Genomic DNA, 22,007 nt, shown 5'->3' on the forward strand with positions numbered 1-22,007 from the left:
TAGCAAAATAAATAAATAAAATTACATTTATTATTAGGACGGGAAAGGTACATCCTATCCCACACCTCACTAAACATATTAATTACCCTAAAAATAGTCTCCGGGAGAGAGAGAGAGAAAAAAAAATAATTTGTTAGGAAAATAATTAATTATTTAGTTAATTAAAGAATTCGATAAATTAAGTAAATAGAAATCTATGGATAATAATTTACTTAATTTTATAAAATAGATAAATCAATAATTAAATTTAACAAAAAAAATATAAATAAATATTCACTTGTGATTGGTGCAAGACTAGTCCAACCTATCCCCAAACAAACTTGCATCATTGACAACAGTAAATATTAGTCACAGGTTGAATTAAATAAAAAAACTATATGGAGAATAATTTATTTAATATATTAAAACAAATAAATGAATAATTTAATTTAGTAAAATAAATAAATAAATTTTCAGTTATTATTGGGACAAGACTTGTACAACCTGTTTGACACCATAACTAATCCGTTGTTCATAAATAAAATCATTAATTAGATGAATAATTTAGTTACGTAAATAAATAAAACCTATGAATAATAACTTACTAACTCTTGGAAAAATAAATAAATATCCAAACTATCTAGATCTAAACCCAATCCAATAACAACCCTAAATATGTAACTCAGGAGGGGGAGAGAGAGAGAGAAATAATTTGTTTATAAACTAAAATAATTTAGTAAGTTCAGTAAATATTTTTTAACTTAAAAGCATAACTATATAAGTAATTAGGTGAGAAAATGAGAGAAACAAAGATTTTCCTCACCATGATTAGGGCTCTAATAGGAACTTCAGGCTCATGCTCAATATGTAGGCCCGAAGTTTAACCTGGACACAGACTTGCGCATAAATATGTTCTATTGATCCCGTTAATAATTTTAATCCAAGCTGAGACCTAACCTACTAATAGCCCTAAATATTAGGCTTAGGGAGAGAGGTTCTAATAACAAAATAGTTAAATAAATTATTAATTACTTGAATAATTTAGTAAATTAAAAAATAGAAATCTATGGATAATATTTTACTTAATTTTGTAAAATAAACAAATTAACAATTTAATTTAATAAAATAACTAAATACTCATTTCTTATTGGGTGCCGGATTGTATCAAATAAATAAAAATTTACACATAATAGTTTATCTAATGTATTTAAATATATAAACGAATAATTTAGTTTAGTAAAACAAAAGAATAAAAAAAAATTCATTAATTATTCGGACGGGACAGGTACATGCTATACCACACTAGACCTAACTCGTTGATAACCAAAAAAATAAGGATCTAGAGAAAGAGAAAAATAAATTATTAAATAATTTATTAAACTAAATAATAAAATCTATATATAATGACTCAATTCATTTAGTAAAATAATAAATAAATATCCAATCTATCTAAAACCATGCCCGGTCCATTGATAACCAAAAATATTAGACTCGGGGAGGGAGAGATACAGTGAAATAATTTTTTGATAAAATTAAATCGCTTAGAAAATTAAATAAAAAAAATTAACTTACTAAATTAAATATGTAAATAAATTGGTGAGGGAATAAGAGAGTAATAAATAATAACACTTTCCTCGCCAGGCTCGACTCAAGAGATAGGTCTAATGGTTGGGTCGGACTTAAAGTTGGGCTTCAATATATTCTATTGAATAAAGACAAAGGCCAACCCAAACATGGCACTCCCTCTGAACAAGTTTAATCCCAACCTCCTTAACTTGTTAATAAATTATTAATTAATAAGTCAATTAGTTAATTAAAAAAATAGAAATCTATGGCGAATAAATTTCTTAATTTTGTAAAATGTATAATTGAATAATTTAATTTAATAAAATAAATAAATATCCAAGCTACCTAGACCAATCCCCACCTGTTGACAAACCTTAAATATTGGACACCGAGCAGTAAGACAGAGAGGGATATAAATAAATAATCTACTAAATTAAATCAATAAAATCTTTTAAGTTTTTAAAATAAGTATATAAATAATTAGGCAAGAAAAAGAGAGCTTTATTAATGGCATCATTGTAAATAGTTACATGTTAGCAACAAATATGGAAGAGAGATTTCTAGAAAATGATAAAGAGATAAAGAACAAAAATTTCCTTATTGCAATCCGAGCTTTATATGATGGTCGGGCACAGGCTCAAAATCTAGGATTGATGACTGGCCTAGGGCTTAGACTTGGACCTTAATAAGTTCTGTTGATATAAAGGCAAAGCCCAAACCAGACGTGGCCAAACCAATGAAAAGGTTTAACCCCAATCGATACCTATCCAATTTATAAACCTAAAAATTTGGCTCAGGTTGGGGTGGAATCTATGGATTATTAACTACTTGAATAATTTAATAAATTAAATAAATAGGAACCTATGGATACCAATTTTGTTAATTTTGTAAAATAACTAATGATTAATTTGGTTTAGCAAAATAAATAAATAAAATTACATTTATTATTGGGACGAGACAGGTACATCCTATCCCACACCTCACTAAACATATTAATTACCCTAAAAATAGTCTCTAGGAGGGAGAGAGAGAGAAATAATGTGTTAAGAAAAAAATTAATTAATTAGTTAATAAAAGAATTCAATAAATTAAGTAAATAGAAATCTACGGATAATAACTTACTTAATTTTATAAAATAGATAAATCAATAATTAACTTTAGCAAAAAAATATAAATAAATATTCCCTTGTGATTGGTGCATGACTAGTCCAAGCTATTCTCAACCAAACTTGCATCATTGACAACAGTAAATATTGGTCATAGGTTGAATTAAATAAATAAAAGTTTATGGAGAATAATTTATTTAATATATTAAAACAAATAAATGAATAATTTAATTTAGTAAAATAAATAAATAAATTTTCAGTTATTATTGGGACAAGACTTGTACAACCTATTTGACACCGGAACTAATCCATTGTTGATAAATTAAATCATTACTTAGATGAAAAATTTAGTTACGTAAATAAATAAAACCTATGCAGAATAATTTACTAACTTTTGGAAAAATAAATAAATATCAAAACTATCTAGATCTAAACCCAATCCATTGACAACCCTAAATATATAACTCAGGAGGGAGAGAGAGAGTGAGAGAAATAATTTGTTTATAAACTAAAATAATTTAGTAAGTTCACTAAATATTTTTTAACTTAAAAGCATAACTTTATAAATAATTAAGTGAGAAAATGAGAAAAATAAAGAATTTCCTCATCATGATTCGTGCTCTATATGAACTTCAGGCTCATTCTCAAGATGTAGGCCCGAAGTTCAACCGGGACTCAGACTTGTGCATAAATATGTTCTATTGATCCCGTTAATAATTTTAATCCAAGCTGTGACCTAACCTACTAATAGCCCTAAATATTAGGCTTAGGGAGAGAGATTCAAATAACTAAATGGTTAAATAAACTATTTACTCGAATAATTTAGTAAATTAAAAAATAGAAATCTATGGATAATATTTTACATAATTTTGTAAAATAAACAAATCAACAATTTAATTTAATAAAATAACTAAATACTCATTTATTATTGGGTGTCGGGTTGTATCAACTAAATAAAATATTATACATAATAGTTTATCTAATGTAAAACAAATAATTTAGTTTAGTAAAACAAAAGAATAAAAAAAAATTCATTAATTATTCGGACGAGACAGGTACATGCTATACCACACTAGACCTAACTCGTTGATAACCCAAAAAATAAGGATCTAGAGAAAGAGAAAAATAAATTATTAATTAATTTATTAAACTAAATAATAAAATCTGTATATAATGACTCAATTCATTTAGTAAAATAATAAATAAATATCCAATCTATCTAAAACCATGTCCGACCCATTGATAACCAAAAGTATTAGACTTAGGGAGGGAGAGATATAGTGAAATAATTTTTTGATAAAATTAAATCGCTTAGCAAATTAAATAAATAAAAAATTTTAACCTACTAAATTAAATATATAAATAAATTGGTGATGAAATAAGAGAGTAATAAATAATAACACTTTCCTCGCGGGGCTCGACTCAAGAAATAGGTCTAATGGTTGGGACAAGCTTAAAGTTGGGCTTCAATATATTCTATTGAATAAAGACAGTCCAACCAAACTTGGCACTGCCTGTGAACAAGTTTAATCCCAACCTCCTTAACTTGTTAATAAATTATTAATTAATAAAGTCAATTAGTTAATTAAATAAATAGAAATCTATGGCGAATAATTTTCTTAGTTTTGTAAAATATATAATTGAATAATTTAATTTAATAAAATAATTAAATACCCAAGCTACCTAGACCAATCCCCACCTGTTGACAACCCTTAAATATTGGACACCGAGCAATAAGATGGAGAGGGATATAAATAAATAATCTACTAAATTAAATCAATAAAATCTTTTAACTTTTTAAAATAAATATATAAATAATTAGGGAAGAAAAAGAGAGAGTAGTTTGCTCTTTACTAATGGCATCATTGTAAATAGTTACATGTTAGCAACAAATATGGAAAAGAGATTTATAGAAAATGAGAAAGAGACAAAGAACAAAAATTTCCTTATCGCAATCCGAGCTTTATATGATGGTCGGGCACAGGCTCAAAATCAAGCAATGATGGTTGGCCTAGGTTTAGACTTGGGCCTTAATAAGTTCTGTTGATATAGGCAAAGCCCAAACAGACGTGGCCCAACCAATGAAAAGGTTTTACCCCAACCGATACCTATCCAATTTATAAACCTAAAAATTTTGCTCGGGTTGGGGTGGAATCTATGGATTATTAACTACTTGAATAATTTAATAAATTAAATAAATAGGAACCTATGGATACCAATTTAGTTAATTTTGTAAAATAATTAATGATTAATTTGGTTTAGCAAAATAAATAAATAAAATTACATTTATTATTGGGACGGGACAGGTACATCCTATCCCACACCTCACTATATTAATTACCCTAAAAATAGTCTCCAAGAGAGAGAGAGAGAGAAATAATTTGTTAAGAAAATAAATAATTAATTAGTTAATTAAAGAATTCAATAAATTAAGTAAATAGAAATCTATGGATAATAATTTACTTAATTTTATAAAATAATTAACTTTAACAAATATAAATAAATATTCACTTGTGATTGGTGCAAGACTAGTCCAAGCTATTCTCAACCAAACTTGTATCATTGACAACAGTAAATATTGGTCACAGGTTGAATTAAATAAATAAAACTTTATGGAGAATAATTTATTTAATATATTAAAACAAATAAATGAATAATTTAATTTAGTAAAATAAATAAATAAATTTTCAATTATTAATGGGACAAGACTTGTACAGCCTATTCGACACCAGAATTAATCCGTTGTTCATAAATTAAATCATTAATTAGATGAATAATTTAGTTACGTAAATAAATAAAACATATGAATAATAATTTACTAACTTTTGGAAAAATAAGTAAATATGCAAACTATCTAGATCTAAACCCAATCCATTAACAACCCTAAATATGTAACTCAGGAGGGTAAGAGAGAGAGAGAGAGAGAGAAATAATTTGTTTATAAACTAAAATAATTTAGTAAGTTCAGTAAATATTTTTTAACTTAAAAGCATAAATATATAAGTAATTAGGTGAGAAAATGAGAGAAACAAAGATTTTCCTCACCATGATTAGGGCTCTAATATGAACTTCAGGCTCATGCTCAAGATGTAGGCCAGAAGTTCAACCTGGACTCAGACTTGCGCATAAATATTTTCTATTGATCTCGTTAATAATTTTGATCCAAGCTGAGACCTAACCTACTGATAGCCCTAAAGTAATCCAAGCTGATAGACCTAACCTACTGATAGGGAGACCTAACATGGTATCTATGACGTCCATGTAATTGGTTATTACAAATATATTCATTAGTAAAATCATCTAGTGAGTACAGACAACCATAAGTTGTTGAATCAAATTTTTATAATAAAGATACACCACATTCTTGCAATCTGGAAATATGCTTGCATATCATATGGGTAAAGTATATGAACTGCTATCAAAATTCACACTTGCAACAGATTGTGCACCCATATTGACAAGAAAAGCAATGCATACCCCTATCCCTGATGTTTGATTATAAAGATGAGTCTTAAACGAAATAAATCCATTTAAAGTAATCAAAAAATAACAACCCATATTGACAAGAAAATATTCACACAACATTAAACAAGAATAAACCCATTATAAAGAAGATATTTACACTTGCAACAACAGATTGAATGCCCATATTGACAAGAAAAGCAACCCATATTGACAAGAAAATATTCACACAACATTAAACAAGAATAAATCCATTTCAAAGCATGTGGTTAACTTTCAAATGTTTCTTTGCTGGTGTTGGTATGGATTAAAATTCTAGTACTTTGTCAACACTAGCATGTGGGCACAAATTCATGACAAATTGCATTTTCTTGGTCTTTTATAGGCTAACAACCAAGTTGAGCATATCTCCAATTAATAACTAATTGCATTCAATCTCATCCAAAAACCCAATAGAAAAGATTTCTGTTTCAATTGGTAATTTTTTAAGGAGTTAGAGTAATGTGTCCAACATTGATTTGTCAGAAAGATGTGAATAAAGTTTTGGACAGGGTCATTATTGCTAAAAATTCATGACTGTTGGCAAACCGCAAACATTTTCCTTCTGAACAATTAAATGACCAATGAAAATTAAGAAGCACCAGTGAGAAAATTGGACATACCGATTTGTACTCAAAAGGGAGCTAGAAAGTTAAAGATCTGCCTAGGGAGAGGAAGAGAGAGAGATTGCACAAATGAACCAAAACTCAAAAGGAAAATAAAAAAAAAACCACGATATTCAAGCATCTAACAAGTCCCTAAAACTATCTCAAACATCTATTAATTGTTGCAAAATACAACCAACAACAGTTCTTTGTCTAATTAGGAAAAAAAGGCTAAAAAAGGTATTATAACAGATTTATTAAATTTAGGCAAAGCACATCAATCTGAACCAACTCAGATTACAAAGAAAGAGAGTACAATAAAATTGAGAATCAAAAGTCTGGTAATCTGATTCCATCATCACCAACAAGAATAATAATCTCCTTGGCCAGGCTCGCCTCAATATTTAGGGCCAATGGTTGGGCTGGGCTCGTACTTGGGCTTGAATATGTTCTTTTGCAGGTGGAGCTAGAAAATTTTCATGAAGGGGCCAAAACGTAAGGTGGAATTTGGGGGTCTGGGGGGAATAAATATGCATGGTTAACAGTTTACATTGTTTCGGGCTAAGGCTTCAGGTTGGACCTATTGAAATTTTGACAAAATCCTAACCCTAACCCGGAAAAGTTGCACCCCTAGAAAATTTACATGGAATAGTGGGGATTTTTTGGCCATAGGGGGGCCATGGCTCCCCTAGGTCCCCCTTGCCTCCACCCCTGTTCTTTTGATATAAAGACAAAGCCCAGCCTGAACGTGGCCTAAATTAGATAAATATTTTTTTTTAACTTAATAAAATAATAGATGTTTATTAATGACACCATTACAAATAATTAGATATTTAGCAACAATTACAGAAGAGGGACTTTTAGCAATTTTTTTAATAAAATTATTTAACTTAATAATATAAATATATAAATAGTTATGCAATAAAATGAGGAACAAAGAATTAAAATTTCCTAGTCATGCTTTGGGCTTTATATGAGGGTCGGCATCAAGCTTAAAGGTCTAGGCTTGATGGCCATCCCAGGCTCAGACTTGGGCTTGAATATGTTTTGTTGATATGAAGGCAAAGACCGACTTGAACCTGGCATGGACTGTGAACCAGTTTAATCCCAACTAAGACCTAACCTATTGATAGCCCTAAATAATAGGCTCGGAGAGAGAGAGAGAGAGAGAAATAACTTATTAGTTAAATATTGGTCATGGGTTGAATTAAATAAATAAAAATTTATGGAGAATAATTTATTTCATCTATTAAAACAAATAAATGACTAATTTAAATAAATAAAATTTCAGTTATTATTGGGACAAGACATGTATATCCTATCCGACAACATAACTAATCCATTGATAGACTTAAAAAGGGAGAGAGAAAGAGAAATACTTTGTTCATAAATTAAATCATTAATTAATTGAATAATTTAGTTAAGTAAAAAAATAAAATCTATGGATAATAATATACTAACTTTTGGTAAAATAAATAAATATCCAAGCTATCTAGATCTAAACCTAATCCGTTGACAACCCTAAATATTTAACTCGGAGAGGAAGAGAGAGAGAAATAACTTGTTTATAGAGTAAACAATTTAGTAAATTCAATAAATAACTTTTTTAACTTAATAACATAACTATATAAATAATTGGGTAAGAAAATGAGAGAGAAACAAAGAATTTTCTCACCGTTATATGAACGTCGGGCTCATGCTCAAGATCTAGGCCCGAAGGCCAACCCAAACTCAGACTTGGGCTTAAGTATACTCTATTGATATAAACGCAAATCCCAATCCAAACCTGGGCCCAACCCATTAATAATTTTAATCCCAAATGAGACCTAACCTACTAATAGACCTAAATATTAGGCTCGGGGAGAGAGATTGAAATAACTTAATTTTTAAATAAATTATTAACTACTTGAATAATTTAGTAAATTAAAAAAAAAGAAATCTATGGATAATATTTTCCTTAATTTTGTAAAATAAGCAAATCAATGATTTAATTTAATAAAATAACTAAATATTTATTTATTATTGGGGGTTGGGTTGAATCAAATAACTAAAAATTTATACATAATAGTTTATTTAATGTATTAAAATATATAAATGAATAACTTGGTTTAGTAAAATAAATAAATAAAATGTCATTTATTATTGGGACGGGATAGGTACATATCCCACTCTAGACCTAACTCGTTGATAGCCCAAAAAATAAGGATCCAGAGAGAGAGAGAGAGATAAATAATTTGTTAATAATATAATTTATTCATTAATTATATAATTTATTAAGCTAAATAATAAAATAAATATAATTTATTAATTACTTGAATAATTTAGTAAATTAAATAAATAGAAATCTATAGATAATAACTTAAGTTTGTAAAATAAATAAATCAATAAGTTAATTAAATAAAAATAAGTACTCATTTATTATTGGGTGCGGGTTGAATCAAATAAATATATAATTGTTTAATTTATTAAAATAAATAAATGAATAATTTGGTTTAATAATAAATAAATAAAATTTTAGTTGTTATTGGGACGGGTAGTTACAGCTATCCCTCACCTGACCTAACCCGTTCATAGTCCTAAAACTTAGGCTCCAGAAAAATCTCCAATTAATAAGTAATTGCATTTTCTTTTTTTTCGTGGGGTGAATAGAATGAAATTGAAATAGAGAAGGCTCATGTAAGAAAAAGAGTTAGGATTTAGGTCGTTATTCTTTCATCTGATTGAGAAAATCAGAACTGGAAGAATATGAGCTTTCTGTATCCATCAGATCGACCGAACAATTGTCACTAGAAGTAGTCGCGGATATTTTTCTTTTTTAAGGGATCACAGATCTTTTTTACATACAGGTCTATATAACATAGAAAAGCAAGATGACCATGACGTGTATGTGTGGGATGAACCAAATCCTCATTGAATTTTATTTTTCCATTAGAAGGGGCTCGTACCTGTTCTGTAGTACCTCCTGTGAATACTCCGTTGGTATGAAAAATTCTTAATGTTAGTTGAGTCCCTGGTTCTCCAATAGATTGACCCGCAATAATACCTACAGCTTCCCCAATTCGACCAAGTCGCCACAAACCTTTTCCTTCTAAACAATTAAATGTTTGGTTACCACCAATCAACATCAAGAAAAGCACCGGTGAGAAAATTCAACATACTGATTTGAACTCAAAAGGGACCCAGAGAGAGAGAGGAGAGAGAGAGAGAGAAATCCAAGATTAAATCCAAGCATCTAACAAATCTCAAACCTCTATTAATTATGTGACAAGCTATCACACAACACAAGACCTACTTGTCCTATTTAACTTATTAAAATAAATAAATGAATAATTTAATTTAGTAAAATAAATTTCTTAAGATGCAAATAAGTAAAAGCATTTGGTTTACTTTCAAATTTTAAATAACTCTTTGCCAGTGTTAGTATGGATTAAAATTCTAGTACTTCGACAACACCAGCATGTGGGCACAAATTCATGATGGATTGCATTTTTTTGGTCTTTTTAAATGACCAATGAAAATAAGAAGAACCGATGAGAAAAAAATCCAAGCATCTAACAAGTCCTTAAACTATCTCAAACCTCTATTAATTATTGCAAAATACAAGCAACAACTATTCTTTGTCTAACTAGGACAAAAAAAGACTTGGGAAAAGCACATCAATGTAAACCAGCACAAACTAAAATCATTAATCTCTAAAACAATTGAAGCATTACCTGGTTACCTGATTCCATCATCACCAACAATATAGGTTGCCATTCCCGCAGAAAGCCCAGCATTGTAAGATTAAACCTGTACATAATCATCAAAAAGGTATGGACCCAATACTGGCTCACTGTTTTTATATACACATTTTGGGTATTTTGGGGAGTTTGGGTATCAGCAGAGGATGTGGGGCACCATCAGCCAAGCATAGTTAGCCAATGCAGAGCATCTTCCTTAAAGCGATGGTGCCCTTGTATGATGAGATGAAGGTAGGCATTGCAACTTTCAGTGAAACATTGGCAGGGACTGGACATAGGGGAAAGGTACCCACTTCACAAGTGGATTAAGTTCTGGTACTCAAAAAGCAAAAATAACAAGCACTTCACCCGGGAAGAGAGAGGAGAGAGATTGCACGATTGAACCACAACTCTAAAGAAAAATAGAATAAAAACCACAAAATCCAAGCATTTAACAAGTCCCTAAAACTATCTTAAACCTCTATAATTTATTGCAAACTACCACAAACAATTGTTTTTAGTGTAACTAGGAAAAAAGACTAAAAAGTGTATTATAATTGAGTTAGAAAACTTAGGCAAAGCACATCATTTTGAACCAACTCAGACTAAAATCACTAATCTCTAGAACAACCGAAAAAAAAAGAAAGAGAGTACTTGCCTATCAAAATAAAATTGAAACCAAAATCGTTAATTGGTTACCTGATTCCATCATCACCAACAATATAGGTTGCCATTCTGGCAGAAAGCCCAACATTATAAGATTAAAGGTGCAAATAATCATAAAAAAGGTATGGATTACTGGGTCATTGCTGTTATACACACATTTTTTGGGCCTTTTGGGGAGTTTTGGATATCAGTAGAGGATGTGTCCTCTCTGTTTTCAATGCACATGAGGGGCACCATCACCCAAGAATAGTTAGCCAATGTAGAGTTTCCATAGAGCGATGGTGCCTTTGTATGATGAGATGAATGTAGGCATTGCACCCTTCAGGGAAACATTGGCAAGGACTGGGCATAGGGGAAAGGTACCCCTTCACAAGTGGGTTAAGCTTTTGCTTGTCCTCAAGCAAAGACCTCAGCCATAAACTGATCATCCCCCCTTATTATTACCATTTACCGGATGAATTCTAGGATGAGAATACATTGAGTGGTTGGGAAACCTGTGTAGGTATTCTGATTCATTCATCTGAATTGTCATTCTTATCACATACATAAGAGTCAAGGAAGGGGAGAATATGAAATTCTTCATGCTCCAACATTCACTTCCATTCAATATGTAAATCAGCTCCTTGACCGCCAAATTTAACCCTTACTTTGAGCTTGGTCTCAAATCTGTCACTGCACCTCATCGAGTGTTCAACCACATTTTGTCCCTTTGAACCTCAGCCGTCACCAAATTATTTTTTTCTTTCCCCTTTTTTTTGGTGTGAGTGCATTTTATGCTCCATCTCACACGGGGTATTTGCTTCTTTCTTCTTTCTTCTTTTTTTTTTTTTGGTGTGAGTGCATTTTATGCTCCATCTCACACGGGGTATTTGCTTCTTTCTTCTTTTTATTTTCTTTTTTTTTTGTGTGAGTGCATTTTATGCTCTATCTCACACGGGGTATTTGCTTCTTTCTTCTTTTTCTTTTTTTTTTTTTGGCGTGAGTGCATTTTATGCTCCATCTCACACTGGTCACAGGCTTGAGGCAGATAACAATACTCATATTCCAAGTTGCTAGTTTTACTATTCAGCTCGGAATAGCGGAGTTGGGACTGACTCATGTCATAAACCGCTAGTTTTACTATTCAGTTCATGCCAGCGGAGTCATTTGGACTTTTGTCCCTTTCTTTTTCTCTTTTTCAATTGTTGAACCACATGCATTAGCAGTTCAGATGTGAACTAGCTCGAATGATTATCAATTATTCAATCAAGTGCATTGTACACATGAAGGTAGTTAGGGCTGGTCATGGTGAAAGTCATATTCAGCTTCCTTAACCTCATGAATTGTGATAAGTTTGGATCATTCACAAGAATAAAGTCTCACACTTACAAAGATTTCCCTCACTCATTGTATTTTCCCTCTTGGAATTCACCTAATAAACAACAATAAATTGGAGGGGATTTTCAGTTTATTCAGCCTATCAATGCATGTATGTATGTGTCGGGATAAAGGTTGTTTTGAAGATGGTTTGCATTTTGAGGAAGTAAAGGTGGAGGTTGAGTGTGGACTTGGGTCAAAAGAGCAAACACGAATAGGAGGAGAAGGAACAGAAGAATGGGATAACGTGGGCAATAGCTACTAAAAACTCCAAATACCAGGAACTCCTATACATTAACTGTACAAAAAAAAAAGAGAAAGTATTTCAAAAAATGGAAGAAACACACGTAAGGTGGACAAAGGCACTACAAAACTACCCCCACAGATTATATGCAGAAAGAACACTTTGAAGCAGTAGTCTTTGAACTCATTTAACACCATATGAGGAGCTTAGAGAACAAAGGATTTTTTTTCAAGAGTAAATTTCATTAAAAAATAAAACAAGGGATTACAATTAAAAGGTGATAAAACATCATCCGAAAGCAAAAACAATACTCCAACAACAGCAAACAACAAAAGATAAAAAATAAAAAAAAAATTACAGCACAAATCCAGGGTCAACACACAAAACCAAACTAAAACCATATTCCAAGAACTAAACAAAGCAACACTAGCCCTGGTCAAGATGAGAAAATCTCCAACCAACCCTCTTGAACACTTCAAACAACAGGATCCGCCTCCTGTAAAAACCAGCAAATCAAACTTCCACAACTCCTCCCATCAATCGCACTTACTCCTCCACGTCTGAAATCCTGACCCTCTCCCTCATCCCATGTCTCTCCACCTTCCTCTTGAGTGTTGCTCTTTCACTTCGCCTTTTCTTGTTCTCAAACTCTTTCAAACGCCCTTCTAGCAAAAAAGCCTCACCACCCAAAAAGAATAGGCCTACAGATTTACCAACTTCAATATCCCTCTCCACTAGTTTCCTTAAGTCCACTCGACTCTTCCTTTTCCCATTATCTAAGTTCAAAACTTCATTACTTATCAAAGCTTTACCCACATCCCCCTTCCCTTTCACCTCAAGGACTCCAATCTTTTTCAACTCCCCAACTTCAGAACTGTCATGAATGTTAATTTGATCACTGGAGTTAATATCAATAAGAACCTTATGATTCGTAGCTCTAGAACCAACCTTCCTTGAAAAAATTCTCTTATATTTATTGCTGGGTCCAGTCTCAACAAGTCCCTCTTTTAACCACGAAAAAACCTTAGTAACATGCACCAAATAAGATTTACCTAATCAGTTAATCCTCTTGGATCCGTTCCCAAATTGGCACCAATCCTTCCAGTTAACACTTCCTCAACTAGAAAACATTGTTGTTCCTTTGAAGAACAACATTGCCCTCTATATCAAGACATCTGATCCCTTGATTGCATGTGCTATCATCCCTTACCTGCTTCAATGAAGCCTCTACCACTGATACTGGAGGATATTCCTAAGTACTCCATCCCTTTGCATCTTCTTGTTATTAAAAATACTTTGCTTTTCTCTCTTGCCAAATGAATACTTCTGATATATAACACAATATATCACTTTGCCTTTTTTGGAGATCCCAAGAATTTACCGGCTATTTAAATCTTCCAAAGACCAGTTTTGGATAGCAATGATTTCAGACTTTTTAAAGTTAATTAGAGAAAATGACTTATTAGCATAAACTAAACTTTGATGCATTCGATGCTGTTACTACAAAGAGCTTGTCCTAATGTTGAGATTTAAACAAGTTGCAATTGCCTATGCTCATTAATTGCACACTTGCTTTTGTTATATTTGTGCAAGGAGGAGGAAGAGGGCCTTCCAATTACTGATCAGAAAAGGAGGCATGTTCCAGCATTCAAAGTATGAAAACTGGAAAGTGCTTACTGCTAAGTGATTTCAATTAACTCAATGAACATTCAGCCTGGTTTCTGGTTTCTGGTTTTGGGATTCAAGCACCAAGTGGGATGAAATAAAATTGAGTTATAAAGCATCTTTTAGTTCTAACTGCCAAATATAACTAAATGGGATTTCAAGTTTCGATGAATCAACAACCACTTGTTTCAAATATCTCATATCCACTTTGGGATAGTACACTACCATATTAAGTTTTCAAGCTGCTGAGAAAGTCAAAGGTAGGTTATAGTGATTATGAACACACAAACGAAATAAAGAAAAGGGGAATCTATTAACCCAATTTTAACTTACCTTCACATCTGCTGAGAAAGTCAGTTGAAAGTTCTCTTTCGACCAGAGGTTGCTAGAGATTTTCACTTGAATCAGGGAGCTATATAGAGGTATTGTAGGTGTTGGATAGAGCACATTGATGCTCTGTGACCTCAAGATGGATATGATCAGGGTGTCTGGCAACAAAGCTATATGAATTCCTCAGTCAACTTGCTCAGTTCTGTTAAAAATTGTTATCACAAAATGCAATGCCCAATCATCTCTACTGAGACCAAAATTTTTTTTTATATGACTGCTTAGACATGATCAAATTTAGTCATGCCTCAACATATAATATATAAGCAAATGAGTCTAATCTCTTTGGTAAGATTATGCATGTTATAGATGACATAGTAAGACAGAAGGCATTTATACTAATGAGTTCTATTTGCAAATTTCAGGTGCAAATATAATTATCATTTCCATTTTCAGGATTTGACATTGGTGAAAGTAATTTTGCTTTGTTATGGAGAACAAAAAAAGGAACCTCCTTCTAAAACCATTTCCAATAAGTTTCAAATTTATCTTGACACGATGCATTGCAATGTTTTGAGAAATTGGTGCAAAACTGCATCAAATTACTTGCAGAAAAATAATGGATTTTTAGCTCCTCTAAAGTGCTACAAGAAATGGTAAAGGGCAAAAGGCATCATCAGGCTGGCATAGAGATACAAATGTGGACAACCAGAAGCAACACCAAAAAAACTTAAAAATTATTTTCATTTGAGTCATAAATCACAGCCATAAAATCTAATAGACCATTCAGGTATTGAATGGTCTTTATATTTATTTATTTTAAAAGCCAATAGACCATTACTACTAATATAAACAGCAATAAAAGGTACTTGAGAAGTTGACAAACCATTACAAAGGCATATAACACAAAAGAATCTACCAAACAAAATATAAACAAAGGAAGTCATTTTTAAAATAGGTGCATGCCTTTTGAAAAGGGCAATGCCATGTACCCTATGTTTCAAATCCAGAACAATCATCCAACAAGCCAAATTCTCTGTCTCGGAATCAAAGCATCTACATAGTACACCTTTACACATATCATAGAAAGATCATTCGCTATGATCTTTTACAATCTCAACCCAAAACCATAAACTGCATACAAAAATGAATTCAAATTCAACGTTTACGCATTCAAGCTGCAGATCCTATAATAGTACTCACCCGAAGGAAGACTTCAAAATCCTATACCTCCTCGTCCATGTCCAGATACGATTCGATCAAACACGCAGCCCTCTCTTCCTCAGTCAAAGACTCTCCAACGGCTTTCAGCTCCGACGTCCTGGAAAGCAAGTTTCTGATTGTCACTCGCCCGATCTCCCTCATTGAGAGAAACTGCAGAAACCAGCCGCCAAATCAAGAAAATAGACAAAACATCGAAGTAACCCACAAACAAGAAAGCTACTTGGGTTTTAGGGTTTTGAGGATTACTCACATTGGAATTCAAGCTGCGAAGCTCCACCTGAGTGAACTGACTCTGGAGCCATGGATCACCATTCGCAGGTAAGTCTGAGGAAATCGAGTGGTTTTGTTCTCTGTTTTTTCTTTTCTAAGAAGCACGATATCGAGGTCTTCTCTGAATGGAAAACACCAAGTCTTATATAGAAATTAATCGATATCGAGGTAAGTATTGCTCTCAGGTCGATGGATAAGGATTTGGACCGTTACAAAATCAATTTAAATGACAAGGTAAAGCGTATCAAAGATTGCAGAATAAATACCACGATTCTTACAACGGTATATTTAAAATTCTAACAGAATTAGTCATCGAGCGGTGGTGGCCTTCGGGAATTACCGTGTCCTTCACCTCCATCCAAAGTAGCCAGACAGAAATACTTATCAAAAAGGGAATAAGCAGCCGGACAGAAAAAGAGAATGGAGTGGGGAGAGGGATTTTTCAGAACGTCCGAAGCCTGTTCATTGGCCGGGCTCGGGCTTGGATTTTGTCAAAATTCTAATCGGCCTGGCCGGAAGTCCGAGTCCGATATAGTGTAAAGTTGGGAACAGAGTGGTGAGAGGGAATTTTGAGAATGTCCGAACATAAAAGAGGGACTCTATCATAATACAAGGTATTATGTCCGAGCATCCCGTTGGCCACTCATCACACACCGGCGCGTTGGACTGTGGAACAGAGTGGTGAGAGGGAATTTTGAGAATGTCCGAACATAAAAGAGGGACTCTATCATAATACAAGGTATGATTTGAGAATTCAGAATATGACGAAAGTGTCCCTTACATAACTGTTTAATTTATATGACAAGTAGGGGTGTACATACGGTTTGGTTCGGTTCAAACCGATGACCTAACCCACTATTTAATTTGGTCATATCCCTCAATTGAACCGAACGAAAGAGGGTTTAAACTGAACCAATCCTTACCGTATTTAAAAAATAAAAGGACTGAGTTAGTAGAAAAAGGGAAAAATCAAACAAGAGTTAGTAATTAGTAAATACTAATTAGTAATTACTCTTTGATAGTTTGACTCCTAACCCAACTCGGGCACTCCAATGTGGTTGTCTTTTGTGTTTCCCACTTACTAGTTACTAGTAATTACTAAATACTAATTAGTAAAGTAGTAATTAATTTAAGTTAGTGTTCTTATTTAGTATTGATACTAACAAAAATTCCGATTGGGCTCAATGCCTAAAGGGAGATTTAAGAAAAAGAGTAATATATAAAACAATAATTAAATAAATTAAGGGAAAATTCCTAATTAGTACCGTATACTTTGGGCCTAGTGTCACTTTGGTCCCCAAACTTTAAAACGTGACAACTCAATACCTGAACTTTCAAAATATGCCAATCCAATACCTGACGTTAACCAGCCCATTAAACAGTCGCTAAGTGGCATTTATAAAGACATAAACACCCTTTGAGTGTCATCTAATTGTCTTTAGCAACCATCCAAACGTTGACCAAAAATGAATAGTCTCAAATCATTGTCTCTTCTATTCATGAAAGTTGGGGTCATGTCTTAGTGGGCATTATAGTGACTCCAACTTTCTTGAATAGAAGAGGCAAGGATTTGGCACTGTTCATTATTTTATCAACATTTGGATCGTTGATAAAGAGAATTAGATGACACACGAAGGGCATTTGTGTCTTTTTAAATGCCACTTAACGCATGGTTAATGGTAGGTACTGGATTGGCACCGTTTGAAAGTTCGGGTACCGAATTATCGTGTTTTAATGTTTGGGGAGTAAAATGACACTAGGACTAAAGTACAAGGTAGTAATCGAGAATTTTTCCTTAAATTAGTGAAACATAATACAATTAATATAAATAATTAATTATATAATATACAATTTTATATAGTATAGTAGTTTGGTTTTCTGTTTGATTTTATTAAATTTTTAACACATCAAAAACCGAACCAAACCAATACCTGAATTAGCTTATTCAGCTTGGTTCAGTTCGGTTTTTGGTTTTTTATCCAAATTTGAACACCCCGCTTTCCAAGGGAGAGGATTAGAGGTGTAAATCGAGCTGTTCTGGGTCGTAACAAGATTTTGGACCAGACCTGCACACGGGCCATGCTGGGCACAACACAATCATGTGGATCATGCTGGGTCGGGGGTTTCAGGTCCATAGGCCTGCACGACATAGCCCAACAAGTAGCACAACCTACAAGCCTGCAATGGATCGAGTGTAGCCCATTCGAGAAACTAGCCGTTGGGGTCCTTGGGGGACCCCCCCCCCTCCCCCAAACAGCTAGTTTCAACATTTTTTCAAGGGGTTTTTACAAACATACCACCTCAATCAACAACTATAAGCCTATAAAATAGCTAGTTTGGGACAATAATGCCCCTTCAATAACTATATCCTATAATTATATGTCAACTAGTTTGAGACATTTGGGGCATTTGGGTAAAGTGATAGATACTTTACAATAACCAAAATACCCCTCTCAACAACTAAAAAATTGCTAGTATTTAGGGTATTTTAGGCAATTGAATTATTTTCAATTCCTATAAATAACCCTATCCTCCACTATTCTCACCACACTAATTTAGCAATTCTTTTCTCAATTCTCATACTCTCAGTCTCATTTCATACAATCGCATACTGACATACACTTAGCAATTTAGGAGGCTTTGAGGCTTCAACCGTTAAAATCAAGTTGAGATTCTAAACTGGTAATCCGATCATGCAAGTAATTGCAATTAAATAAATTTTTATTTGTTAGAATTAAAAAAAATGGTTGGCTCCTCCTCCTGAAACCAATTCCCTAACATTAAGTTCACTAGCCTGATTTAGCAAATATTTAAAATAGATGAAGTTGAGGGGAAGAGAAAAAGAGCCATTTGCCAAAAATGTAGGATTGGCTTTAACTTTAGTAGCAAGGGTAGCATTAGGCACTTGGATAGACATTTGCTCTTCTATGAGAAACAAGAAAAAGACATCTACTTCAAAGATGATTTGTTAGATGTTAAGGATAAATTACAAGACAAAGGAGGTCATGACAGTACTACATTTGATGGAGCACACGATTAAAGTCATGGAGATGGAGTAATTTTTTCAATTTTATTTAAATTATTTGTTATTTTTTATTTTCAATTTATAATTTTTATATTTTAAATGAAATAAAATTCCTATTTTTTTACAATTTGTTATCCATTTTGTATTTTGGTAAACATTTTTTTCATTTCTTTGTTAGATTATTTGTTTTTTCAATTTGTTCCAAAATGAAAGTTAAGTATTTTAGTTTTACTTAGCAAAAAAATAAAAAAAAAACAAAATAAAATGTCAAAATGACAACAAGAAAAATCAGTATGGGCCTTTCTGGCCCGATTCGGCCCAGGCGCAAAGCCCGACCCCTATTCCTAATCGGTACGACTTGTAGCTCGCTTGTCCCAAACCTGCACGGGCTCGAGTTGTGGGTCGTGTCGGGCTAACCCCACAAATTATCCCAAGGGAGGGAAGCACGGTTCGGCTCGGCCCACAGGCCAGCATGACACAATCTGCTCTTTGTGCGGTCTACATGCGGACAGTGCCATGCTGGCCCAACATGACCCGATTTACACCTCTAGTTAGAGGATACTAAGCTTCATGCAACAATGTTGTTGTTTGCAACATACAATCTTGACCACAAATCTGTAATCATTTGTATCAAGACTTTGTCTTTCTAGTTTCAAGGGTCAATTCCAAAATTTTCACCATCCAATTCATTAACCATTGCATACCCAAAAAAATAGTTGTTTGATCACTCAGTTTTTTTTTTTTTAGGAAAAGGTGAAAACAACTTCGAAACCAAGCTTTTTGATCACTCAGTTTAATTTTATAGATTTCAACCCTTTAGGCATGAAGTTTGGAAGACAAACTTTAAGTAAAACACAACCCTTGAAAAAGGGAACAAATTGAGATTATCATAAAACACTAAGACTAGATGCATAATACTAAACAAATCATAAGTGACATTAACTTGTTTAGGTTATCTACGCATATCAGAACTTAGATTTTCAAGTTGCAAATGCGAACTTGCATATGTAAAATCACAACACATCCACCACCACCACTAGAATAAAGATAATAAAACAAAAAGAAATTCTCCGAATGAAGTTGGAAAAATATTATATATATATATATACATGCATATTAGACTAGATGCACAGTCAACACGTCAAAACAGGTTGATGTGGCACTGTCTAACCCGTTGGACCTAGACGCTCGAAACCAGTGACCTATGACCCAAAAGCAAAAACGTTTTAGCCTTCGGGTCGGTTTTTAAAACATTACCTTTTTTCCTATTTTGAAACACTAGTAGATTTTTTTTCTCCGGTCCTCAATCATGACGAATCCACATTTGAGGTTGAAACCTATTCCTAATCGGTACGACTTGTAGCTCGCTTGTCCCGAACCTGCATGGGCTCGAGTTGTGGGTCGTGTCGGGCTAACCCCACAAATTATCCCAAGGGAGGGAAGCACGGTTCAGCTCGGCCCACAGGCCAGCATGACACAATCTGCTCTTTGTGCGGTCTACATGCGGACAGTGCCATGCTGGCCCAACATGACCCAATTTACACCTCTAGTTAGAGGATACTAAGCTTCATGCAACAATGTTGTTGTTTGCAACATACAATCTTGACCACAAATCTGTAATCATTTGTATCAAGACTTTGTCTTTCTAGTTTCAAGGGTCAATTCCAAAATTTTCACCATCCAATTTCATTAACCATTGCATACCCAAAAAAAGAGTTGTTTGATCACTCAGTTTTTTTTTTTTTTTAGGAAAAGGTGAAAACAACTTCGAAACCAAGCTTTTTGATCACTCAGTTTAATTTTATAGATTTCAACCCTTTAGGCATGAAGTTTGGAAGACAAACTTTAAGTAAAACACAACCCTTGAAAAAGGGAACAAATTGAGATTATCATAAAACACTAAGACTAGATGCATAATACTAAACAAATCATAAGTGACATTAACTTGTTTAGGTTATCTACGCATATCAGAACTTAGATTTTCAAGTTGCAAATGCGAACTTGCATATGTAAAATAATACATACTACTTTAAAATAATAAAATTACATTTATTATTGGGACGAGACAGGTACATCCTATCGCACACCTCACTAAAACATATTAGTTACCCTAAAAATAGTCTCCGGGAGAGAGAGAGAGAGAGAGAGAGAGAGAGAAATAATTTGTTAGGAAAATAATTAATTAATTAGTTAATTAAATAATTCAATAAATTAAGTAAATAGAAATCTATGGATAATAATTTACTTAATTTTATAAAATAGATAAATCAATAATTAACTTTAACAAAAAATATAAATAAATATTCACTTGTGATTGGTGCAAGACTAGTCCAAGCTATCCCCAACCAAACTTGCACCATTGACAACCGTAAATATTGGTCACAAGTTCAATTAAATAAATAAAACTTTATGGAGAATAATTTATTTAATATATTAAAATGAATAAATGAATAATTTCATTTAGTAAAATAAATAAATAAATTTTCAGTTATTATTGGGACAAGACATGTACAGCCTATTCGACACCAGAACTAATTTGTTGTTCATAAATTAAATCATTAATTAGATGAACAATTTAGTTACGTAAATAAATAAAACCTATGGATAATAATTTATTAACTTTTGGAAAAATAAATAAATATCCAAACTATCTAGATCTAAACCCAATCCATTGACAACCCTAAATATGTAACTCAAGAGAGAGAGAGAGAGAGAGAAATAATTTGTTTATAAACTAAATTAATTTAGTAAGTT

At 32.6% G+C, this 22,007-nt stretch overlaps 1 long non-coding RNA gene across 1 annotated transcript; it reads right to left on the bottom strand.

The window, feature by feature from the left end:
* Positions 1-15,664: 15,664 nt before the first annotated feature.
* LOC148802372 (uncharacterized) lies at positions 15,665-17,078 on the bottom strand. Its single transcript, XR_016082852.1, has 2 exons — positions 16,209-17,078; positions 15,665-16,108 (listed from the first exon to the last, which is right to left on the bottom strand). It is a non-coding gene; the product is annotated as an uncharacterized LOC148802372 (long non-coding RNA).
* Between the last annotated feature and the right edge of the window lie 4,929 nt (positions 17,079-22,007).

This window comes from Nelumbo nucifera, chromosome 2, assembly GCF_055504915.1.
Source record: "Nelumbo nucifera cultivar China Antique chromosome 2, China Antique-T2T, whole genome shotgun sequence".
Lineage (NCBI taxonomy): Eukaryota > Viridiplantae > Streptophyta > Magnoliopsida > Proteales > Nelumbonaceae > Nelumbo > Nelumbo nucifera.